A 7,967-nucleotide genomic window follows, 5' to 3' on the forward strand; every position below is an offset into this window, starting at 1 on the left:
CCTGTAGATGAAGCTGTGGACCCTGTAGACTACACTAACCACTGGCCTGGCAAGAGAGGCCCTCTGGTGCAATAGCAGCATGTCTTATGGGAGTAACCAACCACTTTCTGGTTGGGCTTAAAGCCCACTGCATAAAATAGAACCCATACCTGGTGCCATTAACCAGACCCAAACCCCATGGTTCTAGGGTAGAACCTAACACTATTATTCTGATAAATGGATACAGTATTAAACTGACCCCTAAGTTCTTGTCTTTATACTCATAGACCAGTGTATCTCTCAGTCCTCATCAGAGAGGCTTCTTTTTGTAGCAGATGACAATTATTACAGAGACCCATGATTGGTCAAGATGAAGAAGAGGTTTTGGAAGGCTCAGCTCTAAATAAGATGCCTATATCACACTCCCTTCCCCAGAGGCTCAGGAATCACTGGAGAAGAGGTGGTGGAGAGATTGTAAAAACCAAAGGGAATAGATGTCTGCACCAAACCTGTTTGTGAGACATGACAAAATAGTCACCCACATGAATTCACACCAGCTGGGACTGTGTGTGCAAGATCTGCCCAGGATCAAGCAGTCAAAAGTCCAGCATGGGTTGGGGAGGGGATCATGGAGTCCCACCCCTAGGTGGGGAACTATTGACAGTTGATGACCGTTGAGGGAGGCAGGGTCAGTTTTCTTCAGGGATGCAGGCCCTGAGAGGCCACCCATGCCCCGGGAAATGGTACCACAGCCATGTATATACAGGCAGCACTAAATGGATTCAGTGGGTGTTAGAAAGAAAGACAGTGAAGTAGGAGGGAGGGGGAGGGGGAGAGGGAGGAGAAGGAAGGAAGTCAGAGGGAAAGTGCTGGGGATAGGAGAAGAATTGAAAAGAAGGACATAGGAACGGATTTGATCAAAACATGTTACATGCATGCATGAATATTAAATAAAATCTTTTTAACAGCAAATATTTTTTTAAAAACAACAGCTTACTTTTTCATATCATTACATAGTGAAAGTTTAATAGTGGCTGGGCAGTGGTGGTGCATGCCTTTAATCCCAGCATTTGGGAGGCAGAGGCAAAAACCAAATAAAAAGGTTAATAGCTAATAAATATTAGCATAATTTTTCCCAAAAAAACAACATAAAATACAAAATAACAACCAAGGAAGAATTGGTGCATGTTGTAACACAGATACACCTAAATAACATCATCCTAAACGAAGGAAGCAGACATGACTGATCACATGCTGCCTGGTTCCATTTATATGAGACACAAAGTACACAAGAGAGAGGCATGAAGTAGAGCAGGGGTTCTCGGGGCTACAGAGAAGACTGTGGTAGACAGACCACAAGGAAATGTGAGGTTTGTTTTCGTCCAGTGCTAGGGATCAAAATTAGGGCCTTGTGATTGCTGAGCAAGCTCTCTACACTGAGCAACTTCTGTAGCCTTGGTTTTAGACACAAGGTCTATCATTCTATAGCTCAGGCTAGACTTGAATTCACTATTAGCTCAGGATAGCCTGGACTTCAGGATTCTCCTGCCTCCACCTCCCAACTACTGGGAGTACAGTTGTGTACCAACCAACTGAGAATTTTATAAACTGGACTGGGGGTGGCTGCACCACTCTGTGAAGTGCTAAAAAATAATTTGATTGTATACTTAGGACAATTAAACTTTATGGTAGATAAAATAATTTGTCAACAAAGTTGTAGGAGTTTTAATCACTCTGGATGTTCTGGGGGGGGGCGGGGGGGGGGGGACTTCAGGGGAGAAGGATGAGACCAGAGAGCCCATCCAAAGGCTTATGTAATTATCCAGGTGAAAGGGGTGTTGACTTGGATTGTGATGTCCAGTGAGCTGGTGAGATGTGGTCAGACACTGGTTTTACCTCTCTGCAGACAGAAGTGACAGAATTGGCCCCGGGAAAGAGAGGAAGCAAGAGTAACACACCGAGCCACAACGTTGCCCTTTAACAAAAAAGGAGTGGAAGATGTGAAGAGCTCCATTTTAGACAGGTAAGATGAGATGTCCTGCAGGAAAAGAGAAGAGGGATAGGGTGGAATTCAAAGCTTAGAACTTCCTTGAGTGAAACTAGACTCATTAGTGACAAGAACACCTTTGAACAAAGGGTTAGCAACATGCCTCACCTCCGTGTCACAAAGCTGCTAGCAGGATGCAAAATCTCACAGGCAAGATGTATTCAAACATATATCCCTGCCGATAATTACATACAGCAGAGAACACACATACTGTTCAAAGTTGGGCAGGTACTTTGCGAGTAAGAACCCTAGAGTAAAGGCTAAGCAAACAGTAGAGATAAATGGCAAAAGGAAAGAATTTCCACTGCACATGCACTGTTTTCATGAACATTCAATGATGCAATGATGGCATGCAGAATCATGTTGCACAGACGCTAACCATTTGTAAATTAATAACAAAAATCCACTTAGAATTCTAAAACAAAAGTCAGATAAGCAACAGGATATTTTTCCACTTTCATCAACCTATCCCTGTATCATAAAATTGCAGAATTTTTCCCCCTTTGGATTTTGTTTTTTGTTTTTTTTTGTTTGTTTGTTTGTTTTTGCTTTTCTGAAACAAGGTTTCTCTGTGTAGCCTTGACTGTCCTTGACTGTCCTGGAACTCACTTTGTAGACCAGGGTGGCCTCACACATACAGAGATCCTCCTGCCTCTGTCTCCTGAGTGTTGGGATTAAAAGTGTGTAGCACAATGGCCCAGCTAAAATTATAAAATCTTAGACACAGAAAGGATCTTAGAATGCAATATACAGATGAGATACAGACCCTCCCCCAAACAAGCCAACTTATACATCAACACAGACATAATTTCTTTGGGAATATTGAATGATAAGTAGCTTCTGAAGGGAACTTTCATGGGTACACCGAAACACAAGACGAGGGGACAGCTGAAGGCACCAAACACTTTCATTGTGACTGGAGCCTACTTATGACCAAATGGAGGAAGCTGTGACAGCAGCTTGGCCACTGAAGTCAAATGTTAAATGCGCCCGGCTTCAAACCCACTGTTTCTACATTTAGAAGTGTAAGCAAAGGAGATGTTTGAAACATCAAGGCATACCCTTTCTCATACTGCTATTCTATAACCACTAATAACTTAAAAATAATGACATACTATTAATAAAATAAATTGAAAATAAATGAAAAGTCTATAAACAGGGAATTTTAAACAAATTAAGATATATCATACCATGTAGATACTATTCAATCACAAAAATAATGATTTGATTCTATATTTACTAACATAAAAAGAAAATTAAGGCACATTGTTAAATGTAAAAGAAAAATTAGAGACACACTACTGAGGTTTATAAATTTAACAAGAATTTTTTAAGACCACAGCATCTAATATAACTCTGTTTGAAATATAGAAAGTCATGTGTGCCAATTTTAAGAACATATTATTTGTGTGTGTGTGTGTGTGTGTGTGTGTGTGTGTGTGTGTGTTGTGTGCATGCACATGCACCTGTGGAAATCAGAGGACAATTTGCATAAATTGGTTCTCTCTACTATATGGGTTCTGGGGAGTGAAATCAGATTGTTGCGTTTGGCAGCCAGTGCCTTTACCCACTGAGTCCTCTCATCAACTCTGGAGGAATAATGTCTAACATCCTATAACACAGTAGGAGCTATAGTTGACAACAGTTAATTATATTTCAAAATAGCTCACAGAAGGGATTTTTAATTTTCCAAACACAAAGAAATGATAAATATTTGAAGTGATAGATATGATCATTTATGTGTATTGAAATGTCACAGTGTACCATGTAAGTATATAAATTACTAAGTATTAATTAAGATTTTTATTTAAAAAAAATAATTATCAATCATGTCTCAACAGCTGCTACTGCTTTACGTCAGCCACCAAAGCTTGACTGTCAATGGAGGGTGTTCTTTGTCACGCGCACATGGAAGCCCCTTTCTCACCGCATTGAGTGGTTGGTTTCAGATTTGCTGGCCTCCGTAGTCATGAGAAAGCATTCATAACTGACAAGCAGCTCTTGAACCCTGACTTCCAAGCCTGAGGCATCCAGTGTCTCTTCAGTTCAGGGACTCTGTGACTCTGTGACGTCCCTATTGTAAAACATTGCCACTGACCAGATGACAGACCTGTGATGACGGATGCCACAAAGCTCGCTCGGACCAGACAGTCCAGGCTCTTGAATGGCCTCTGAAAAATCTCTGTGTTCCTCTCTTCCAAGAACTTACTTGTGTTTTCTCCTCCCACCCAACCCAGTTGGAGAACTGGAGCCCAGTCATCCTTCCATATCTGTGAGGGATGGGCTGCAAGACCTGCTCTGCCCCCCCATACTGAAATATGTGATGCTTGAGTTGTTCATATAAAATGATATATTTGCATAGAACCTTCTGACTTCAAACCATCCCTAGGTGACTTACAGTGTCTAACTCAACATAAATACTATGTAAATCATTGTTGTACTAAATTGCTCATAGAATAATGACAAGAAAATGTCTGTAGGTACTCAATACAGGTACAATTTTTTTTTAAATATTTGCCATCCTCGGTTGGCTGAATTCAAGATGTAGGACCATGAATACCAAAGACCAAATGTATTTTCTGGTGTACTAAAACTACTCATGCTCTGTATATAGTGTAAGCTACTTGCTGTTTGACTACCTGCTCCCAACAAAGTAAGGTAACACCCCAGGCTCCTTTTTGTGGGGTCTATAGTTAAAGGAGAGGTAATTGGCAATCAGTGATGTGCCCTCCAGGAAAACTTCACAGTACAAGAGAGAGACCGCCCAGTCCAGACAGTTATTGCCTGCAGAGCCGTACCTGGGCTGGCTTCTGGAGACCTTGTTGCGGAGGCTTGGGAAGGAAGGAAGAGGCACACCTCAGGCTAGCTCTGGTTCCCAAGGCTCTCTTTGCATAAGTGAGTTTTTATCCAAAGAAGCATGGCTGGAGCTCTGGTGCTGAGAAAGGCAGGAACCAACAGGGAGGGCTGTAACTGTGCCTGAAAACAATTTCAAACTGTGTTACAAGCCAGTGCCGCCACACAGAGGGGCCCTATTCGGCTCTCTACGTGGTTCTGAAGTCTCTTCAAAGCACTCAATTAAAAAAATGTTGCTTCTATAAAACTCAGGGCAGACTATTACAGAGCAAACAGCTGCTGTGTCATTAGAAACACAGGAAATGTTCTGAAGAGGGGATGCTTGGCGTTCTCAATCTCTTCCTCTGCATCCCAAGTGTGGTACCCAGAAAATGAAGCAGTGTGAACTTATGTTGTTGATTTTGTTTTCAAAAAGACCATTATAAGAGAGATGAGTGTTCACTACAGAAATGTCTGAACATGCAGAAAACTGGAGAGAAAGCTCAGCCTGGAGACCCTAGCCTGCCGTGTTCACTCTTCTGGTGTTTTACGGTGTGGTTTGTAGCATGCATTTTCTAATTCTTGAAGACATATTTCAGATAATGTACTTACAGCTTGAAAATCTGATTTTTTGCATAACATTGGTCTATAGCCATTTCACATCTCATGGATGTGACATCATTAGCTAATAATGTCCAGGAAGTAATCCTGCGATAAATAGCTTTGTGTCTGTCTCTCTTGATGCACATCAGATTGCCTCTTGAGGGCAGCTTTCCAGCACTCTCAGTTGAGGAGTAAGTTCTGGTTTGGGTTAATCAAAAGAGAAAATAATAGCTAGCAATCCTTACTTAAATTCCTACAGTATCCTTTTAGTGTGTCCTACTGTTAAATATATATTATTAAGCCGGGCGGTGGTGGCGCACGCCTTTAATCCCAGCACTCGGGAGGCAGAGCCAGGCGGATCTCTGTGAGTTCGAGGCCAGCCTGGACTACCAAGTGAGTTCCAGGAAAGGCACAAAGCTACACAGAGAAACCCTGTCTCGAAAAACCAAAAATATATATATATAATTAAATATTAATATACTAGCAAACAAACAACTTTTATCTCCTACAAGGCCTTTCTGAATTATGAATCCATTTTCTATAACATAATTCTGTTAAAACTGTCAACTATGGCTATCCTTAGGAAATGAAGCTTGTTTTTTTTCTACTTTTCTTTTTTTTAATTGCATTTCCCCAGTTTTCTACAACATACATAATGCCACTTTGACAATATTTCATAAAAGTAAAAGATTGTCAAGTAATATGTCCTTCCTGTTCACAGTCTTAGAAAAAGCCACTATAGGAAGCCCATGAACTGTGGACTGGTGGCTGTGGAGCCCCTATGGTACTGGACTAGGCCCTCTGGACATGGAAGATGGTTGTTTGGCTCGAACTGTTTGGGGGCACCCAGGCAGGGGGATCAAGATCTGTCCCTGGTCTGTGGGCAGGCTTCTGGAATCTGGTGCCTGTGGTGTGACACTTTGCACAGCCTTGGTGCAGTGGGAAGGGGCTTGGACCTGCCTAGGCTCAGTGTGCTGGGCTCTAATGACTCCCCATGGGAGACCTCGATTTGGGGGATTTGAGGATGTGGGGTGGCTCGGGAAAGAGGGCTGGGGGATGGGAGGAGGGAGGGGAGTCTGTGGATAGCATGTGGATTGAGTATAAAATTTCTTAATAAAAAAATGAAAAAAAAATAAATTAAAGAAAAAGAAAGAAAGAAAAAGCCACCATAGAGTGTAAACACTGTTTGTCTTCCTGCTTATTCAAGACCACAATAGAGAAAGTTGAATTTCAGATTTTTAAAAACTAATTTAAGTAGATTTGCACAAGATTAACTAAACCTGTTTACAAAACCATGCAGTCATTCCTTAGCCTTCCCCATGTGACTTGCATGAACTCAAGGTGGTAAAGCAATAAAGAGCTCCTTTCCTTAAGATGGAGCTGGGAACACACACAACACACAGTTAATGCTCAGTTTTGTCTAAAAACACTTCCTGATCTGAAAAAGGAAAAAATTAAATTGAGCAATGTTCCAAGAATGCCTTAGTATATTCATGACCATCATGGCTTTGACAACAAGCTAAGGAAGCATTAAAGCAGCTAAAACCTCCATCACAGAACGTGTGGGAACAAGAGTTAACTTGAGCAACTAAGTTGTCTTGAAAGGAGGAAAAGAGAAATCATTAAAAAGTTGATGCTGTGGAAGAAGGAAATATCCCAATTAAAGGAGAGAGGGAAACAAGCACTTAAAATACAGAACACCCAGAGAAAAATGTATGCACAATATTAGTGTTAATCTCCCTCCATGACTCCCAACATACACTTATTTCCAACAACTCAAAGAAAGGAGGGTTTTGAGGAAAAGTGACAGAGAACTCTTGCTGTGGGATGTTCTGTATGGCAAATGTGTTGCTGATTAGTCAATAAATAAAACACTGATTGGCCATTGGCTAGGCAGGAAGTGTAGGCAGGACAAGGAGGAGAATAAAGCTGGGAAGTGGAAGGCTGAGTCAGAGAGACACTGCCAGCCGCCACGATGAGAAACAGCATGTGAAGATGCCGGTAAGCCACGAGCCACATGGCAAGGTATAGATTTATAGAAATGGATTAATTTAAGCTATAAGAACAGTTAGCAAGAAGCCTGCCATGGCCATACAGTTTGTAAGCAATATAAGTCTCTGTGTTTACTTGGTTGGGTCTGACGGCTGTGGGACTGGCAGGTGATAGAGATTTGTCCTGACTGTGGGCCAGGCAGGAAAACTCTAGCTACAAACTCTACTGTCTATGCCAAGTCAAATATACTCACCTTGCAGTTTGGTCCCTGTAAGGCACACTGGGCTTAGATTAAATATACTTTGTAATAGTTGAGGCTTAGTAAGCAATGCTCTTTAATGTGTACCTGAACGTTTTATATTTATTCATATCTTGCTCTACTTTGTTCCATTGTTTATACTTAAAATTAGATTTATTTTGGATGCTCCTATTTTAACAGAATGAGTCTCTAGAGAAGAAGTTTTATTGACTTGGTTTCTAATACAGCGTTCTTTTATGTGTGTTCAGTAGATGC

Source organism: Peromyscus californicus, unplaced genomic scaffold (genome assembly GCF_007827085.1).
Source record: "Peromyscus californicus insignis strain IS unplaced genomic scaffold, ASM782708v3 Scaffold_7__1_contigs__length_154581171, whole genome shotgun sequence".
Lineage (NCBI taxonomy): Eukaryota > Metazoa > Chordata > Mammalia > Rodentia > Cricetidae > Peromyscus > Peromyscus californicus.